We start from the raw sequence: 20,241 nt of genomic DNA, 5'->3' as shown, positions 1-20,241 counted from the left end.
AATCATTTGGCATCATACATTTTTTGGCCTGCTGATATTTTTTACAACACTTGCTAATTCATTGGATCAAGAAATCCTTGCACAAATATCTACAGTATGGCTAAATGGAAGTTGAGCAATTGGATTGAGTGCATCAATGTTTCAGTAGAAGATTTCCAGAATATCGACAAGAAAAACTGCTTTTAGCGCAACAGTGTTAAAGGCCCCATTCTCCAGAAAATCCAGTGTTGGCGTTATCGGCCTTGGCGTTGTGAGCAAAAAATCCTGTACATGGCTTTGGCAGGCAGTATTCAGAGAGCAACCTAGGAGGCAGGTGGGCCACCTAGTCCAAATAACCTAGCGGCGCCATTACAATCTTCCCACATAATAGTGAGGAAACTGGCCATCGTGGCAGGTAGAAGTTAAATTAATGACTGGTCGCTCGGGAAGAACATCCTGGGTCGCATAAGGCTCATCGCTGGGAGCATCTGCAACGGCTGGGCAGTTGTGTATCGCTTAAACACTGCACCACTACGCCTGCCGGAGTATGATGATTCCCAAGGATCTATCAATATAAAGTTGAGAATGACATTCGGCATATAAGTGTCCTGAAGCGCTTAAGCATACAATCACTTGTGTCCCCTCCAATTTTTTCTTACTGTGTAAACCGCGAACACTGCTGTGGCCATCAGAAGCACGCACCTACAAGCACGTACAAGAAAAATTAAAGAGAATCACTGGCTCAAATCATCGATGCAGGCTACCTTGGCCGTATTCTTTCTCGCCAGGCACAAAGAAACCGCACGAGCAAACGGCTAAGGGCTAATGGTATGTGGTTCGTGTGGTTTAATATAAATAATAAGAAAAAGTGAGATTTGGTATTTGAGGCAGGCCGCAGTGGAGGGCCTCGCAGTAAATGATACCGTCTGGAGGTGTTCAACGTGCTCTCACGTCGCCGGCACAGGGGCTTTTTTACGCTTGGACTATAAGGATCTCGTGAGGCGAAAAAGCCGTCATCGCCGTCGCCACAGGCTTCCGCTGCTGCCGCGGCTGCGTTGCGTAGTTTGGGCCTGAAAAATCGAAAGAGACCCAGTGGCGGAGGCCTACTACAGCTTCCTCATCAAAGTGTAAAACCGAGTACCCTCCCTACCCATCCGGCGCGCTGCTTCCAATAAAGGCTGCCGGTAGGCTTCAAACCTGCTCCCACCCTCCTTCCCCACGAGCGGCTGCCGATAGCGGCTGCCGACAAGGGGGGCCAGCCTGGTAACGCTATCGCGTTCCTCCTTAGAACCTTAAGCGTCTGCCATTCTTTTCGCATTTCACCTCAATCGAAAACCTTGTTCCTGCCACCTATGGCGCTGCTGGCTTGCGGTCCAGTACAGTTGGGGAGCTGGTCGCATTGCATGCTGTGTTGTGTTGGTACATCGTCCCTCGAAAAATTCTGGTACCGTTTCTTGATTACTTTTGTGTGAATCACAATTGATTTTTAGGTATATAATAAATAAGAGATGAAAGAAAACCTTGCATTTAACAGTGAATAGGCTGTGCTGATGCTAAAAGTTGTGTCCTGTGCACAAACCGAATTCTTTTTACCATCATCAGCCTAAATGAGCCTTTAAAGAAAAGCACAGTACTGGACATCATCGTGATACTGCCGACATATTTTTTCTACTGCCAAGTTTGATATTGCTCTCGACTGCTGCATTTCTGCTAAAAAGTAAGCTTTTCTTGCAGCTTACATGAATGTGCTGTTTCCTGGCTTCTCGTAAATTTATATATATATATATATATATATATATATATATATATATATATATATATATATATATATATATATATATATATATATATATCTACTCTAGTGGCGCCATACAGCGGCTAAACTGCATTTCCTGGCAGTTGGCAAGCCTTGAGCCATCTCGAGGCTAGATGCTTCGTCTTCTTCATCTCTCGTGCTGCCCGCTCCCTTGCGGGTTCCAACGTCTTGCACGTTAATTAAAGCAAGTAAACCAGCCCTGCTTACGCTAACCGTTTCTCAGTGACATATATGGTGGAGGTGCTGGGTAACGGCCCATGTACGCTGACCTCGAGGACACCTTTAACGTCAGCTCTCAACGCGTGGCTACAACACCAGTCCACAAGGCGAGCCGTCGCCTGCGAGGCCTACAACCCGAGTTCGGCCAACTGACAGCGCCGGTAAGGGCCATGACAACCACCGCGGCTAGCCTGACAAGTCAGCACTCCGGGAATGCCCCGCCATTTGTCCTTCACGCACCTCGATCGCCGCCACCGTTCGACGGGGACAGGTTCGAGGACGTCGAAGACTGGTTGGCCAGCTTTGACCGAGTTACAATACAATTTCAAACAGCGCTAGACAGCAGGTCCAGAAAGAGGAGGAGATAAACACGGCGCTGAACTTGCAACTGATATATTTGAAGCAGGAAGTCAATTTATACATACAAGCACGGGCGCACACGCGTCAAGTCATACAGAGAAGATCAGATACACACTCACCAAAACGCCACCATACACACGTGATGTAACTGCCTTGCAATCTACCCTTTATGTAGCAATGACATTTCCTTCGCTGACAAGACTAAAGACGTTTTGCTAACGCAGCCAAAACGTTACCATGGAACACCAACTCGCCCAGTCTGCTACGCTTCTACAGTTTGACCGAGTGGCGGGTTTCGATGAGTGGGACGGCGATCGCAAGCTGCGCAACGTCTACTTTGTGCTGCAGGACTCGGCCAAAACGTGGTTTGAGAACCACGAAGCTTCCTTTACCACCTGGGAAGCTTTTCGTCGAGAGCTGCTAGCGACATTTACCAGCAGCGAAAGAAAAGAGAAAGCTGAAATCGCCCTGCGCTCGAGATCACTGCAGCCGAACGAGGGCGTCGCGATGTTCATCGAGGACATGACCCGACTGTTCAATCGGGCGACCCTGCTATGCCCGAAGCCCAGAAGGTACGACACTTAATGCGTGGCGTAAAAGAGCAGCTGTTTGCCGGACTGGTCCGTGACCCGCCACGAACAGTGTCCGACTTCACCAAGGAGGCAATGGGTATCGAACGCTCTTTACAGGTACGGGGCGCCCACTACGGACGTCAGGCTACTGTAGCAGCCGCTTCTAAGTCCCAGTACACGCCTACGTCGCTGCCCGCCGAGGACCTTCGGGAGCTTGTAAGAAGCCTGGTGCGCGAGGAACTGGCGAAACTTCGCTTTGAAGTTCCACAGGTCAGCGTCGCTGCCGTTACGGACGTGGTCCGCGAAGAAATCCGGCGAGTTGTGCAGCCACCCCCCGCTCTACACCCGGCGCCCTCCGTTACGACGTACAGCGAGGCGCTACGAAGTCCCGGACCAGCGATGCGAGCCTTTTCTCCCATCGCTCCTGTGCAATACCTGCAGGAGCCAATCGCAACAGAACCCTCCGAGCCGCAGGAGTTCAGGCCAGCCGTGAGCAAAGCGCACGTTTGGCGTACGCCAAACAATCGGCCGCTCTGTTACCACTGCGGAGAGCCTGGCCACATCCTCCGCCACTGCCCCTACTGCAGGATGGGTTTAAGGGGATTTTCACCTGACGCACCTCGACCACGCTACGGTGAAAGACCACGAGATATCGAACAGTACTTGGTTGAAAACGTGCAATCTTCGACCTCGCAGCGACGCCAGTCCCGATCGCCATCCCCAAGGCGGTTCTCTTCACCCGGCCGCCCGTCATCTTCTGGCCAGTTCAGAGGTACGTCCCCACGTCGGGAAAACTGAAGACGGCGTCCTCCGGGGGTAGGGCTTCCGCTACTGGACCGAGTCAAGAGCCGCCCCCGACGATTCGCCGCGACGCTCCGACCGACGACGACCTGACCCGACGACCTCGACGACGCGCTGCGACCCACTGGCCTCCGCCGAAATTCCGTTATCCGCCGACAACCACGACGTTACCGCACTCGTGGATACCGGCGCCGATTTTTCGGTTATGAGCAGACGGTTAGCCAAGGTCTTGAGGAAGGTTCTGACCCATTGGTCTGGGCCGCAGATCCGGACAGCTGGTGGCTACGTTGTAACTCCGATCGGTGTCTGCACGTCGCGAATCCAGATCCGCGGTGTTGCTTTCCCTGGCTGCTTTGCTGTGTTACCCGAGTGCTCCAAAGACCTCATACTCGGTTTGGATTTCCTTCAAGAGTACGGTGCCGTTATCAACCTCCAGGAGCTTATCGTGTCGTTTTCCACCCAAGGTACTGTCGACGACGATACCGAGCCACGCAGGGCTAAGTTATGCGTCTGTGACGACCACGTTTTGATCCCATCAAGATCCAGCATGTTTGCTACTGTAGAGTGCGATAACAGCACCAAAATTCGTGGCATTGCTGAAACCAACATGTCGCTGCTCCTTGGGCGGCAAGTCTGTGTTGCTCGAGGAATTGTTGAACTGGACAAGGGCCGAACCGAACTCTTGGTGACCAATTTTGCTTGTGAACCTCAATGTTTGCCTGGCAGAACAGCTATTGCGTATTTTGAGGAACTCAGCGAATTCGCGGGACAGCACGCTTTGTCCGGAACCCCGGCATCAATGGAGGAACCGACCACTCCCATAAACACTGACGTGAACCCAAACCTCCCAACTAACCAGAAACGCTGCTTGGAAAGCGTTATCCAGTCTTTCTGCGACTGCTTTGCCTCGACCTCTAAGGTTAGGCAGACACTGCTCACAAAGCACCGAATTATAGTTGACGCCAACCAAAGGCCGTTATGTCAGCCGCCCTACCGCATCTCTTCGAAGGAACGCGATGCCATTCGCCTCCAAGTTCAAGAAATGCTCAAGGACGACGTGATACAGCCATCGACGAGCCCGTGGGCGTCGCCTGTTGTTCTAGTGGCAAAGAAAGATGGAACGCTACGGTTCTGCGTTGATTACAGTCGTTTAAACAAAGTCACTAAAAAGGATGTTTATCCTCTCCCGCGTATTGATGACTCCCTGGACCGGCTGCGCCATGCCAAGTACTTCTCATCGCTAGATTTACGAAGCGGCTATTGGCAAATCGAGGTGGGCGAACGCGACCGGGAAAAGGCAGCCTTTATTACACCGGACGGACTGTACGAATTCCGGGTGCTCCCTTTCGGCCTGTGCTCGGCTCCTGCAACCTTCCAGAGGATGATGGTGATGGACACCGTTCTTGCCGATCTCAAATAGCAGTCCTGTCTCGTGTACTTGGATGACGTTGTCATCTTTTCTGACACGTTCGAAGAGCACCTGAGACGCCTGCGCGCTGTGTTCGAAGCAATTCGGTCGGCCGGTCTTTCCCTGAAGCCCGAAAAGTGTCACTTCGCTTTCGAAGAGTTGAAGTTTCTGGGCCACATCGTGAGCGCTAAAGGGGTTAGCCCAGACCCCGATAAGACTGCTGCCGTGGCTGCTTTTCCTGTGCCCACCGATAAGCGCAGTGTGCGCCGCTTTCTGGGTCTCTGCGCCTACTATCGGCGTTTTGTGCAGAACTTCTCTCAGATCGCTGAGCCCCTCACGCGACTCACGAAAGATTCCGAACCATTCTTCTGGGGCCTGGAGCAACAGCAAGCCTTTGAAGACCTCCGCACTCGTCTCCAAAGTACGCCCATCCTTGGACACTTCGACGAGTCAGCCGACACTGAACTACACACAGACGCCAGCAACATCGGCCTCGGTGCGGTCCTTGTGCAGAGGCAGGATGGTCTCGAACGCGTAATCGCATACGCGAGCCGCACATTGTCACGATCTCAGGCGAACTATTCCACCACCGAAAAAGAATGCCTGGCCATTGTGTGGGCAGTAACAAAATTTTTCCTCTTAGTCCTTTCTCTTACACCCTGCAAAATCATGTAATCCACGAGGTTACACAATATAAATATTTAGGGGTAACGTTAACTCATGACTTAACATGGACTTTACACATTGCAGACATTTGCTCCTCGTCCTTTTCTAAGCTTGGTTACTTAAGGCGGAAGCTTAAAGATGCCCCAAGTAAAGTTAAACTCCTTGCATACTCAACATTCATTAGGTCCAAATTAGAGTACGCTTCGGTATTATGGGATCCATTCATAAAGAAAGACATATACAAGATAGAGATGGTGCAAAGGAAAGCGGTTAGGTTTATTTATAACAAATACAGGAGGTTAGACTCACTTACAACACTAATGAAAACCAACCATATTTTATTACTTGAAGTACGCAGAACAATTTCCCGTCTGTTGTTTGTGCATAACCTTTTAACACATAAACTAAACATACCCCGCCCTGAAATTCTCAAACAATTGTCGCGTCGAACACACCATTCACGAATTCATTTGCTGGAACCCATTTTTGCAAAGACTGACTCATTCAAGCGCAGTTTTTTTCCACGGACTGTTTCCGACTGGAACTCTCTTCCCGAGGCCTTTTTCCAGTCCTCAAATTTTAGTAAAGCTCTTGAGAAGCATTTTCTCGAGTAAATGAGCGTTGTATTTCGTTATTCTGCTCATTGTTTGTAACCTCATGTATTTTCTTAGTATTTGTCATTTTCAATGCCTTGTATAGCCCCTCCTGCATGGCCCAATCTATTGGCCTGCAGTATTATGAAATAAATAAAAAAAATAAATATGGCCGCCCTTTCAGGGTCGTCAGCGACCACCACTCGCTGTGTTGGCTGGCGAACCTCAAAGATCCCTCGGGACGGCTTGCACGCTGGAGCCTTCGACTTCAGGAATTCGATGTCACCATCGTCTATAAGTCTGGTAGGAAGCACAGTGATGCCGACTGTTTGTCTCGTGCTCCTATTGAGGACAACCGAGCTGACCCCGACGACGATTCTGTTTTTCTTGGTGCCATCTCCACGTCCATCCTCATTCAACACCAAAGGGACGACAGCGAACTGCGGCCCCTCATTGAGTATCTAGAAGGAAGCGCTCAGTCTCCCCCGCGAATCTTTTCGCGCGGGCTGTCGTCGTTCTGTTTACGTGACGGCGTCCTGTATAAGAAAAACTACAGTCCAACAGAAGCTGTCTATCTACTCGTCGTGCCTACGGCCCTTCGCGACGAAGTCCTGCAGGCGAGCCATGATGACCCATCTTCTGGTCACCTGGGTTTTTGTCGAACTTTGGCACGAATACGGCAAAATTACTACTGGCCAAGGGTTGCTGCAGTTGTGAAACGTTACGTAAGAACTTGCCGCGAGTGCCAGCGTCGCAAGACGCCACCGACTAAGCCAGCCGGTCTACTCCAGCCTATTGATCCGCTTCAGGTTCCCTTCCACCAAGTTGGCATGGACATACTCGGCCGATTTCCGGAGTTCTCTCTGAGTAACCGCTAAATTGTGGTCGCCACCTACTACCTCAGCCGATACTGTGAGACTAAAGCTCTTCCCCGTGGTACTGCTGACGAAATTGCGAACTTTTTCATTCAAAACATTGTGCTTCGTCACGGTGCACCCACCATCGTTTTCACTGACAGGGGAACAGCGTTCACCTCGGCCCTAACGCAGGAGGTTATGCGCCTAAGCGGCACCAGTCTCCGCAAACCAACCGCTTACCACCCTTAAACGAACGGCCTCACCGAACGGCTCAAGAAGACGATCGCCGACATGATTTCTGTGTATGTCGACGCGAACCACCGGAACTGGGACGCCATACTTCCTTACGTTACCTTTGCTTATAATACTGCGGTCCAGAAAACGACACGCTTCACTCCATTTCGTTTAGTACATGGTCGCGAAGCCACAACCATGCTGGATGCAGTGCTGCTTCCAGCTAGCGCTACCCCTTCTGTTATGGGCGCTGCCCAATTTGTTCGTTACGCTGAGGCCCCCCGCCAACTCGCTCGACAGCGCATCCGGCACCAGCAAGTTCACGACGCTCAGCGATACAACCTCCGCCACCGAAATGTGCGTTACCTGCCCGGCGAACAAGTCCGGGTGTGGAGCCTAATCCGCATGAGGGGACGCTCTGAGAAGTTTCTACGCAGATACTTTGGCCCTTACGAGGTGCTCCGCCAGCTCAGTCAAGTTACCTACGAAGTTCTCCCACAAGGAACAGTTCGCTCTTCTAGACGGCCGGCCTCCGAAGTTGTCCACGTCGCTCGGATGAAGCCGTACCACGCCCGCTAGCCCCTCGCGCGTGTCTACACCACACGCCAGATACGTGCGACTATCCTTGTGGTCCTGCTTGCAATTGCTGCCACACCGAGTCGGTGTCTTCAAGAGAGGGGGAGCAATACTACGCTACTAACTACTCTAGTGGCGCCATACAGCGGCTAAACTGCATTTCCTGGCAGTTGGCAAGCCTTGAGCCATCTCGGGGCTAGATGCTTCGTCTTTTTCATCTCTCGTGCTGCCTGCTGCCTTGCGGGTTCCAACGTCTTGCGCGTCTAATTAAAGCAAGTAAACCAGCCCTGCTTACGCCGACCGTTTCTCAGTGACAATATATATATATATATATATATATATATATATATATATATATATATATATATATATATATATATATATATATATATATATATATAATTTCTCTCGCAGTAGTGACAGTCATAATAAAAAAAAAACCTTTGAGGAAGACTCAGAGGCCCAAGGCGCAGTGAAACATAGATGTTCTCTTTTGGCCGGCGCTGGCTCGAATTCAGCAAGGCACTAAAAATTTGTTCTGCTAGACGCTGGTACAAGGAAACGTTTTGGGATGATCCGGAAATGTTCGAAGTCGTTTCTGGCTTCACATCCGGCAGCAGGCTCACCGTGGTTTCCGGGCAATGTTTGTCCTAACTTGCCGAGACTTGGAACTGAAACCATTTCATGCTTAATATTGGCGGTTCCGCAGAGTTGATAACAACACATCATTGAGAGAAGAATGTAATAATTAATAAATTTGTCGGCATGGTAACTTGCACAGTTATAGTCAGCATCCCCGTTATCTTGGTATTTATAAATTTTTTGTTCATATTAAAACACCAAATGTTAAATAGTTTGTGATATCTCTTGAGTGGGACGTGTTGGGCATTTCTTAGTGTCTAGCTCTTTCATTGCTTGTCCACTTTCATTGAAATGACCTCAGTTTTTTTCATTTTTGAAATTTCGATATCAAATGCAGAAATGCACCTGTATCCTCCTGAAATCTCCCGTATCATTTTCAGCCGTCCAGAACTCAAATGTAACTCTGTAAAGCGGGCCAACCACCTTTTAGGCCTAAATATCTCTGCGTCACTGTCATTAAAACATGACATTTTCATTCAGTTTTACAGAGACGAAATGAAGGTTATATATTGTTAAATCTGAACATAGCTACGGTACAAGGAAGAACTGTCTCCACAACATATATTGACCAATACAGCTGTTGGGAAAATCATGAACTAGTATTTGTCGCTCAACGCGGCTCTGCAGTTCTACGCACAAAAGAAGAAGAAAACGTAAGATATAAGGCAATGTTTATTCAAGATGTTTTCTTCACTACATATTGCTTTTCGTCCATAGCTAGCTAAGTGAGGTAAAAGAAAGACCGAAAATCTTTATTGCTTGCACTGGCGCTCTAATTAACTGATTCTTCCAGAATCTCACGATAGGTAGAATAATATAGGGGTCGAAAAGAAAGTTCTAGAGCATTGAAGGCGCAGTGAAATTGCTAAGTTTATGGAAGCATATTTCGATGCCGTTGACGCATTAGAACATTTAAATTACGCGTTGTTCGGGAAAGAGATTATCGTAGGCGCATAATGTATGCATGTCCATAACATCGGTACTCCCGTTTGCAGGTAAATCAAAGGACGTAAAAATGCGGTCAGCATGCCTTGGTATGGTTTGAAAGCAATAGTATTAGAACAGGGTTATCCTCTTCATGAATAAAAGATCAGCTCTTGCGTCAGCCATATCAGCCTTATCTCTTGAAACTGTTCAGCCTCATTCCTTAACCAGAAACTTTAGCCTCCGCAATTCTGTTACTTCCCTGCTTGTCCTCTATGATCGTTTGCGTTTCTTTCCCTGTACTGGACGTTGTATCCAAGTAACGTGTCTTCCTCCGGTCTCCTTGTTTGAGGTTATGCTCTTGTTCATGCTGTTCAATTTTGGTATCCTATACTAGGCTACATTGTTCTTGTTTTTTAAGTCCTTGCTGGTGCAGATTCCTGAGCATCAATACATACCAAACGAATCCGAACGAACTGTACGCTAGAGTCTTACTCAGTGTACGAAAGGACCTGAGGAGGAAAGAAAGGAAAAGATAATATGCGATCAAGACATTAAGGTGCCCTCAGAAATCGGTCCATCCTGAGTTATTTGCAAAAAGAAAAGACGGTGGTGAGCGCCTGTCGTTCGTCTCAGTAGAATGATGCAGACTATTTGCCTGCACCCTTCGTTCCGGCATGGTCTGAATAAAATTGTTCATGTAGGTAAGTTCAAAGAAAATTTAAAGATTACTATTTTATTATCTGGCTACAAAATGGCAGTTTTAATATCGGAGAGCTACAGAACTCAGCGCAGGAGAGTTTAAAGAGTGATCTGAATTGAGATTGCGAACGTGCTAACTTGCAAGAAACAGCAGACGCTTCTAAATGTCAAGGAACACTTGCCAGGTAACGATTTCCCGGATGTGACTTGCCGGATTCCTTCTGGCGACTGCAGCCAGGTCTGTACCGGCAAGATGGGGAAGTTTACTCGACGACCAAAGAACCAGCGGCATGACGTCAAAAATGATGACATTGCATTATGCGCTTGCGGGGCAGGAGCACAAGACTGGACATCATGATTATTGGGACCGCGCGCCAATTCAACCAAAGAACGAAATATGACAAAGCGGCTACATTTTGACACCAGCTTCAGCCAATGGAGCACCGTGACCATTAACTGCATTGCAGGAAGCATGCTACAAATTTACACTCACTCGTTACGTCACAAACAGGGACCTTCACTTCGGACTTGACAGTCTTTTCGGCTTGTATTGTACGTCACGCACAAATATTTACACATACTCTGGACAAATGTATCGATGACATCTTTTTTTCTACCGGAAAGCACTCTGCAAAACTATTTCGCAACGTTTCAGATAATTCAAGCTTAACTTCTGGTGTTTTCGTCGCCACAGTTCCGGCAAACGTTCGCCTGAGTTTGCCAAGAGAGTGAGCCTATTGTATTTCGTCCTAAAAGACCAAGGTTCATGTTTTACATACGACATAAAACAACTGCGATTGAAACGCCGGCATCTAAATCACCAACTTTTCGATTAACATGACGTGCCTGCCTATCCGTTTTACTGTTTTCTCCTGTAATGAATTCGCTTATATTTCGTCCACCAGTCCTACAGGTGACGTAAAAAGGCTCTAATTGTACTTTTCGCTGCGATCCGTAGGCATTAAGATAAGAATTGCAGGACAGGAGCGCCGGTAACATCGACGCTGACCTTTTTAACGCGAGAGCGCTAAGGCTCCCGTTATGCCGAAATTTTGCTATAAGCATTGCCAGCAAAATGCTGGTGGCCCACCTGCCACCTTAGTCATCTGATCTTATGACGTTCGCACAACCTGTCTACGGGGGCACGTGGCCACAAACCCATCGGATTCTGAGCAAACTAGCCATCGTTGCAGGTGGCAGTTACAATAATGACTGGTTGCGAAAGGTTGCTCGTGAAGAGCACCCTGGTTTACCCAAGCCCCACGACGGGCTGTGTTCGAAATAGTCAACTGCCGGGGCAGTGGCGCGTCCCTTAACCGCGGCACCATTGCGCCAGGAGTCGTATGAGAGCTTCCCGAGATCTATGAATGCAAAATAAGAATGACCGCGTCTGCAACTTGCTATGAAAATAGAACCACAGGCCACTGCAGAGACCGATTAAGGCCATCTTGTCATGCCCTTAAGGCGGAGCCTAACTGTCCCCTTAAGTTCCTTACTTTGCGTTGACGTTTGCGTTGGCGGTCCTAAGTGGTAGTTTTTGCTGCATGAAAGTTCCGTCTAAGCACGACGTAGGAAATCTTTCGCTTCAGGGGCGAAGCGCACAGTTTGACAACGATTAAAGGATTATCAGTTGTCCGCGCCAACTCGTGTTAAAAATTGAGTGCTCTGGCTACGCTATTTCGCGGAGCGATGTGATGGTTAATTTTGGCTCCTCAGCAATCCGGATCACGTCTGGCCACGATCATGAGGCTGTAAAACCTTGTTTTTGCTAGCACAAAATTAAGGGCTCGACTTCTCAGTGAAATTCACAATGCAAGAATGCTGTAGTCGTGACTTTGGATATGTTAATCGAATCTAGCCTGGTATTCAAAATTACTGGCAAGTATAAAGCGCTGAAAATAGCTTGTGCCATTAAACTCTAACATTGACTTTATTCAGAAATTTTCAGAGAGAGCAGTTGCCGCTTGAGTCATTTTCATGGATTAGGCGCCAAAATATATTTCGCAGCACGCGTCTCAAAGGAGGCACATATTTCATGAGGTCACTTTCGGTTACGAAGCACAAAACTGAGGAGACGGACGTCACAAAGACAAAGCAGTTTTTTTTTACATTTCGGAAAGCTCTGGCTTTCGAAAGCCCTAACGAAACAAACAACCATTGCAACGTTCATCTTCCAGTCCGGCAATCGAAGTGCTGTCACAGAAACACAGTTCACAGAGGCTAAATTTTGCTGGACATCTTGTGGGAATTTCTCACATGAGTATTTAAAAAGAAAGACAGCAAAAATAGCATTGCTTTTTTTATTTTTGCCATCATTAGAACACAACAGTTAGAGTGGTGCTTATTAGGGAATTCTCGAACACAAAATAAGGCACTTGCCACAATGCAGAGGAAATGCACGTGATGTTTAAAAAGCTCCATAAACACTGTCTTTGAAGCCGGCATCTGTACCACAAAGGCCGATTAAACCTCGTGCTTTTGAAAAGTGCCAAAATTTTAACCATCAAAGGCGGTTACTGGTAGGTCGCTGCAGAAAGTTTTAAAGCCTCCACACCAAAGCCCTGCGCCAAGCTACGGCCAGTTATAATTTTCTGGCTTTTAACGCCAGGGAAGCTCTGAATATTAATATAAATAATAAAAATGAATTGGTGAAACTGGGCACAAAATGACATTAAAATACAGTCAGCCTATGAGACAAAATTCTTATTTGAAACTTTTTTTGTATTTCAGAAGAATATCAATATCCTGCGCGTGACTGGCGATGTAGCTGCATATCTATATCATTATACTCATTAGGACGGCCGGCGCTTTAACATTATGAATTCAGTGCTGTTTCGCAGCTCGCGCATAAGTAAAGATCAGAGTAGGCAGCACTGCGGGTGCCAATTCGTCATGGGTTTGCATTACAGAAACTGTATAGTGGCGAAAGAGAAAAAACAATTGTGGCAATTGCTCAGCGTCCCTCGAAGTCATTAAGTGAAGAATAAATTAGGTAATCCATTAGCCTGCTGAATTCCTTAGTTTTTATGTTTTCTTGTGCTCAAGTGTTGAACAGAATAAAACATAATAAATGAGCCCTTCATGAAATATGCTTTCATGAGGTGGAGCGCCATGGCTCTTGCTACTGGGGAATTACAATTTAGGCTGATGGGCAGTACTGTTTGCTGCCAGGTTACTACTTGCACTTGACATGGAGTCGGCGACATACCTGGTGTGTGCTCTCTTGGCTGTCGTCCAACCTTCACGGTAAGCACCGTCATATTTAATACTATACTATGCAAAGCCGCTTTCGTTTCACTTCATACTAGGGAAAGAGTGCGATGTGGGCACTATGCACAAATTATATACACATGTGTACTGTCAGTCCGCATCTAGGCTGTAATCCAGTGACTTTTCAGGGGATATCAAAATTGCGGTTCAGGATGTAGCGCTTGAGTGAAAGGTGGCGGTCAGCGAGTACCAGTCTGCTGGAGAAAGATAAGGAAGAACTCTTTGTGGTGGCGGAAGCGAAGTCGGCAACACAAATGTAAGAAGATGTAAGGCACAGCGCAGGTGGCAATGGCTGATTTGTGCAGTATTCTTTCTGAGAACTCTACATGCAGACACTTATAGGTATTTGACAAAGTGGAGCGTACAAACGCAGGTGAGGCTATTGCAGGTCTGACAAGCATGCTGCATTGAATTTGCGGTAGGTATAGCATCGCGGCGTGGCCGAATGTTAGGTAGCGTAAGAGCAGTGGAAGTACTTGAAGAAGAGACATGTAGAGGACGCTTGCGTGCCTGCGAATTATTAGGGTCCTTCGTAACCCCCATAAACAAAACTAATATAATCTTCTGTGTGGCTAGCAGAGGCTGTCTTAGTGATATAGTGAACGAACACTCAGCAGAAATGGTAAACCATGACTTTTGTCACTTTTTTTAGGCAGCATCTTGCGCAAATACACAGTCCAAAAAAAAAAGAGCCCAGATTCTTTTGACGGCCGCCGCTCCATGCAATTACCTGCGAAGGTTCATGCCCACTGTTTCGTCATTCTTGCGTCCCGTTGCTGCTAGTTTCCGCTTTAAATGTCAATCAAACTTCTAACCACGCTGAGCAACGATACCCATATTCCTTCCGCAGCATTGGGATACTCTGAAATTTTCTAGTGAAATCTAGCATTATATGAAATAATTCTGTTCACAAACGGCTTCTAGGTCAAAACTGGTTTGCCCAGAATTGCTGAGCATGAGCGCTACCAACGCTAACAGCAACCCGTTCAATGGTTGCTGGATGTTTCAGAAAACGACTGGGATGTTGCATGTTCCTGCAATGCGCAAAAGCAGGCAGGCCTAACTGAGAGGCCGAAGAGCTAAATACAAGGATGAGGACGCACAAGCGACGAAAGAGTTATAAACACACAAACAGACATGAAGAAAAGTAACCTTACGCAACGTGAATGTGGAAACGAAGGAAGATAAATACATATGCCGGAAGATGCCTCCTTCAGTCATCAATTATTATCCTATTTATTATTTTATTCAGAAGATGCTGCCAGCCTCCATTTGAGGGCTTAGTCAGTGTATGAAATACAGATACAATCAAATAGAACACTGCATAAAAGCATTGGAAGATATTTGTCAGAATAGTTTGCGCATACAAAAATAAAAAAATGGAGGCACATGAGTGCTACTTGTAGACCATCGCTGGGACAGGAAGAATGAAAACAAATAAATAAACAAATGAGGTTACACTTTTTCTGTTACCAATAAAACATTCACATATCTATGTTTTTCTTTAGCGCGCCGGAGAATGACTCGGTCGACCGACTTTCCACGGTGTCTGAGATAACAAGTTCAAATCTCGAACCGTTCTTGGGAAATACGAATTTTTGAAACCACCAGTTTTACTAGAATTTCATTTCAATTTTTTTGATTGGTGCGATCGCGTTGGACGTCTAGTGACTGGTTCAATGTACATATTCTCGTCCACTCCTAGTTCATCATGGCACAGTAAATACATGAAGTTGAACCTTTCTCTATAGCATCTGATTCGTAGTGGGTCTAAGCCACTGTGTTTAACAAGTATGCTTGGTGAAGTGCGCCAGCTATAGGAACTGAATATAAATCTTACCGATTTTCTTTGGATGCTCTCCGACTTGTTGATGTTTTGCTGGGTCCACAGATCCCATACAATTGAGCAATATTCAAGGATTGGTCTAATATAGGTTTTATACGCTAGAAGTTTTATTTCTTGTGTTGAATGTCGCAAACATCTCCTCAGATACCCCAGTTTCTGCATGGCCTTTTTTGTGATGTAGGTTATGTGTTCAGTCCATCTGAGGTCGGATGTTAAAACTACACGCAAGTATTTGTAGCTTATTATGTGTTCAGTCCATCTGTGGTCGGATATTAAAACTACACGTAAGCATCTGTAACTTATTACAGAAGAGAACTTGTCCATTCATGCAGTATTTAAAGTGTAATTGTTGCCGTTTTCTGGTGACTGTTATTGCTTCTGTTTTCTTTCTGTTCACCTTCATTTGGGATGTCGAGAATCCTGTTTCGATAGTGGTGAGTAAAGAATTTAATACGGCCTGATAATTCCATTATAAAGAAAGCAGTTGTTTGCAAACAACCTGATTTTCACCGGTATATTCGTTACTATGTCGTTAATAAAGAAAAGAAAAAATAACGAGCCGAAAACAGCTCCCTGTCCGATGCCAAAGCGAACAAGTACTGGCCTTGAACACACTCCATTGATGAACACGCTTTGTTTCCTTAAAGAGAGATATGCCTCTATCTATTCTTGCAATGAGTCATTTTTTAATATCGGTTTTAATTTTAGAAGCAACATTTAGTGACACACATGGTCGAACGCCTTTCGAAATCTAAGAAAATCCTGTCAACTTGATCTTGCCTATCTATAACTGCTGCGATGTCGTGAACAGTTTCGACTAGCTGCGTAGTAGTCGATAACCCTTTACGGAACCTGTGCTGCCTAATATATATGATGTTGTTAAGCTCGATAAACGATAATATGCTCGAAAGTCTTAGCGCATGTGCACAGTATTGAGATGGGCCTGTATGAAGTAATTAATGAGCGGTACCCTGCTTTGGGTATTGCTGTAATCTTGGCACATTTCCGATTATTTGGTAACTCTGCTCGCGACAAGGATTTGATAAATAATAAACACAAATACTTTGAACACCATTCGGCATACCTTACAAGGAAGGCGTTTGGTCTGCCATCTATTCCAGGTTTTTCTTTAGTATTTATTTTAAGCAATGATGACAGAACGCCTTCTTCTGATATGCAGACATTATTGATAGGAGGGCAATTAACGGGCAGGTTAAATCTTGGTCTCATACGATCGTCGTTTGAAAACACAGAGCGACACAACTCTTTAAATGACACTGCTATCAACGCGTTATAGGTCACGGTTTCATTATTTATGTAAAATCTGGACAACGGCTCTTTTTTTGAAGAGAAGTGGCGCCAAAACTTTGTCGGGAAAGAAAGAAGAAAATTATTCATAGAAACAGTGTAGAAGTGTCTTTTGGCATTCCTGATGCTTTCTTTCAACTGCAAACGCATTGTGCAAAGCTTGTGTGCATTAGGTGGCAAAGGGAACCTGCGATGCTGCTTTCTAAATTCTTCCTCTCTTATTCCCAGGCGTACAATTTTTTTTCGATGGGTTCATTTGTTGCGTTATGTTTTGTCGCAAATTAGAAGATTTTAGTTTTTTAAAGAATCACATGGCTAGATATATCCCGCAAAAAGGTAACCCTCCCTGATTATTAATTATGCCAATTCTTCCGAACACCGATATCTACGCGCGATGAATATACACTGGTTTGGGGGCATTAATTCCTGCTCTTGTGACTCGCTTCTGAACGAACAGTTCATTATGCGAATAAAAAAATCTATCTCTGGGCTTTCGAAAACGATGATGAGTGCATAACAAGCGACGAAACACGTACACGTCTCAGAGCCGCTGCTGCACTTACAAAAAATGTGGAAGCGTCCATGCTTAAAGAGTTTGTGTGCATTAATTTCTCACCCCTTGCGTAGAATGTTTCAACCTTCCTTGTAGGAAAGCGCTCCAGAAGTATGCCCCAGCTGGTCGTGCCCTAATACATCGCTGCAGAAAGCGAAGCTGACACAAACAAAATTAGGCCCACATTTTTTTACGTGGAGCATAAAGAGAACAAATATATAGGAATTCATCTTCCCCTCACATAGCCCTACATGGGCACAGCGCCATGGTGTATATATTCTACAGCTAATGGCACACCGCCGAAGTAACGCTGTACGAAGTTTTTACTATCTGAAACGAAGAATTGTACTTGCCATTCATTAATCTTCATCGCTGCGTTACCAGAGTAGAAAGCTGGCTGGGTAAGCTGGGTAAGTGGTAACAATAAGGATACGAATTATTATTCGTTATAAATTAACACAAAAACTCTGACAACTGTTGCAAACGTTTTTAAATAATTTCATGTTGCTTTCCGAGAAGAATTTAGAATAATTGATTTCTCGATGCAGTCTTCTTCTTTCTGTTTTTTTTTCTTTGAGATAAAAATGCATTAAGCCTAGCAGGAGTTGATTTTAAACAAAGCGACACGAATGCAGACAGGGGAAATGTCAGTCTGTAGAAAAGCATAGGTTTGCATCTACACTTGAAGTGCAATCTGGCGGCACACAGTGGTGAGTTTTCTTGAAAACAGTTTTGTTCTGAACAGATGTGTGCTGAAGAGAGCTCAAATCATGGTTCACAGAATTTTATACGCGTTCGTTTCCTACGAAGTGTATGTTTAATGTGATCATTTTTGTCAGTCACGTGCTTTGGTGATCAATTTTCTCATGGAAATATTCGGAGTCGAAACAAGTTCATTAAACGTTTTCGGATGTTATTATTGGATATTGTTCCTTTAGTGTTTCAGTTCGTTCTTACCTACAAGTCGATGTTCTCGTTTTGAACGTGAATGAAGGATTATGAAAATATAATAGTACTCCCTTTGAAGGATCGCCTCAGCCTGATTAAATGTTGAGTATCTTCAAGCGAACACGAATGCATCCAGCCGGCTTATCATAAAAAAATGATAGTTAAAAATTTAAATATAGAATATTCTCAATCATTAGACGCAAAAATAAAGGCAGGAAAATGAACTTGATCATATCAACAAATATTTTGAAACCGAATTGAACATATGAAAGCAGTTCTATATAATGCCAGTAAACGCATCTAGGGAGCGTATGCACAGCTTGAAGATGAAATGATAAACGCCTCATGTTTTCGCTTATTTCTCAAGGAGCTTCGTTAATTGAATACGTAGTGAATTAAAGACACAAATTATGTTATGAAATTGTGCGCATTATGTTTTCTTCTTTCATTAAACACCAAGAGCAATGGAAAAAGAAGGCATATTATTTATAATAATTTTTATTTACATTTGGTTGAAGTTATAAATTGGTCTCTAATCTACGTGGTACTTGATGTGAAACGTGTCACTTTCGCTGGGCTCCGTATGCACTGAAACTCTAAACACCAGGCGCGATCAGATCCATCGCGCTGAGCGTTCAAATCACTGCAGTACACTAAAACAGTCACTAAACAAGGCTTTTCTGTGCCCGTAAATTATGAAATCTTTTTCTCTGCCTGAATAGCAGCGCCATCCCAAAGCAGCATAGAAAAATGAATTTGTAGGGTACAGTGCTTTAAGTAATTTATTTCACCAGCTGGACAGGTCCATTGAAATTCGGAATGGCCAGGCTGATGTTCAGTTTGCCGCTTCATTAGAACCTTGCAACCAACCGTAAAACTTTATGGTCTGAAAGTCTACAGCACTGAATAACACGTTTTCGAACAAAACGTTAGGCGGTCCACTCCCTACCAATACAGGCCATTTGTACTCGCCAGTGAGAATTCCACTCCTATTTTTCAAGATAAGCAACACTGCCACGGCGGTTTAACGCTCAACATGTTTTTGTAAACTAAGGTTACAGTTAAGCCTGTACAAACAATTTCTTCCTTTTTTGTCGTGCGCGGTAACGCACGCGAAAACTAGAGAGTCAGAACATTCACACCTATGTTTTCATGAATGGTTTTAAATCAATAAAACCATCAAAACAAACGTACTTCTATGGCCTATACTGCACATATACTGTGGAGAGAAAATGTGCATTACATCACGCAAGCCTCAGCGAAATGAAAAAATAAGGCCACGTTACAGCCAAACCTGACATCGAGGCAGGCGAGGGGGGAACAAAAAGGAGATAGAGCAGCTGTATTCACCTTCCTGTCTAGCAATTATTGTGTTGCCAAGGCAGCACAGGATAGTGGAACCGTAATATGTTGAAAACTAAGCATTTTGACAGATTTGCCTGAATGACTGCGTTTGAAGACTTATAATAAACTGCACATCTTCAACCGAAAACTTTAATTTTAAACGCACGTTTCGCAGCCAAAACACATGCAACCCACCCCGAATAACATCAACCGCACAAAAGGAAACGTGCCCGCAGTATATGCTCAGGGATTTCGCTCTTCAACTCAACGAAAAAAAGTCGCCATTGACCGCCTTCCTGCAGTGCGACAACGTGATTAACAGCCTTAGCCCCCCCCCCTCCCCCCTCCCTTTTGCCCACGTTTTTCGCATCACCGTTGTCGCTCCTTTGAAACCCTCCTTCCCTCGATACTTAAAGGACGCTAGCTACTGGCCTCAGTCACCCCTGATAAAGGAGCCGAGTCGGCTTCGAAACGTTGGGTTATAATTAAAATTTTTGGTTGGTGATCTGCAGTTTATTATAAACCGAATATACCGGACGTCTGGTAAATCATCTACATCTAGTGATTATAAGAAGTAAAAGGGATACAAATTTTAATATTATCTCACCATCCAAAAATCATCC

This window comes from Amblyomma americanum, chromosome 7, assembly GCF_052857255.1.
Source record: "Amblyomma americanum isolate KBUSLIRL-KWMA chromosome 7, ASM5285725v1, whole genome shotgun sequence".
In the NCBI taxonomy this organism is placed as follows: domain Eukaryota; kingdom Metazoa; phylum Arthropoda; class Arachnida; order Ixodida; family Ixodidae; genus Amblyomma; species Amblyomma americanum.
The sequence above is the reverse complement of the archived record's forward strand: the minus strand, read 5'-3'. Positions refer to the sequence as shown.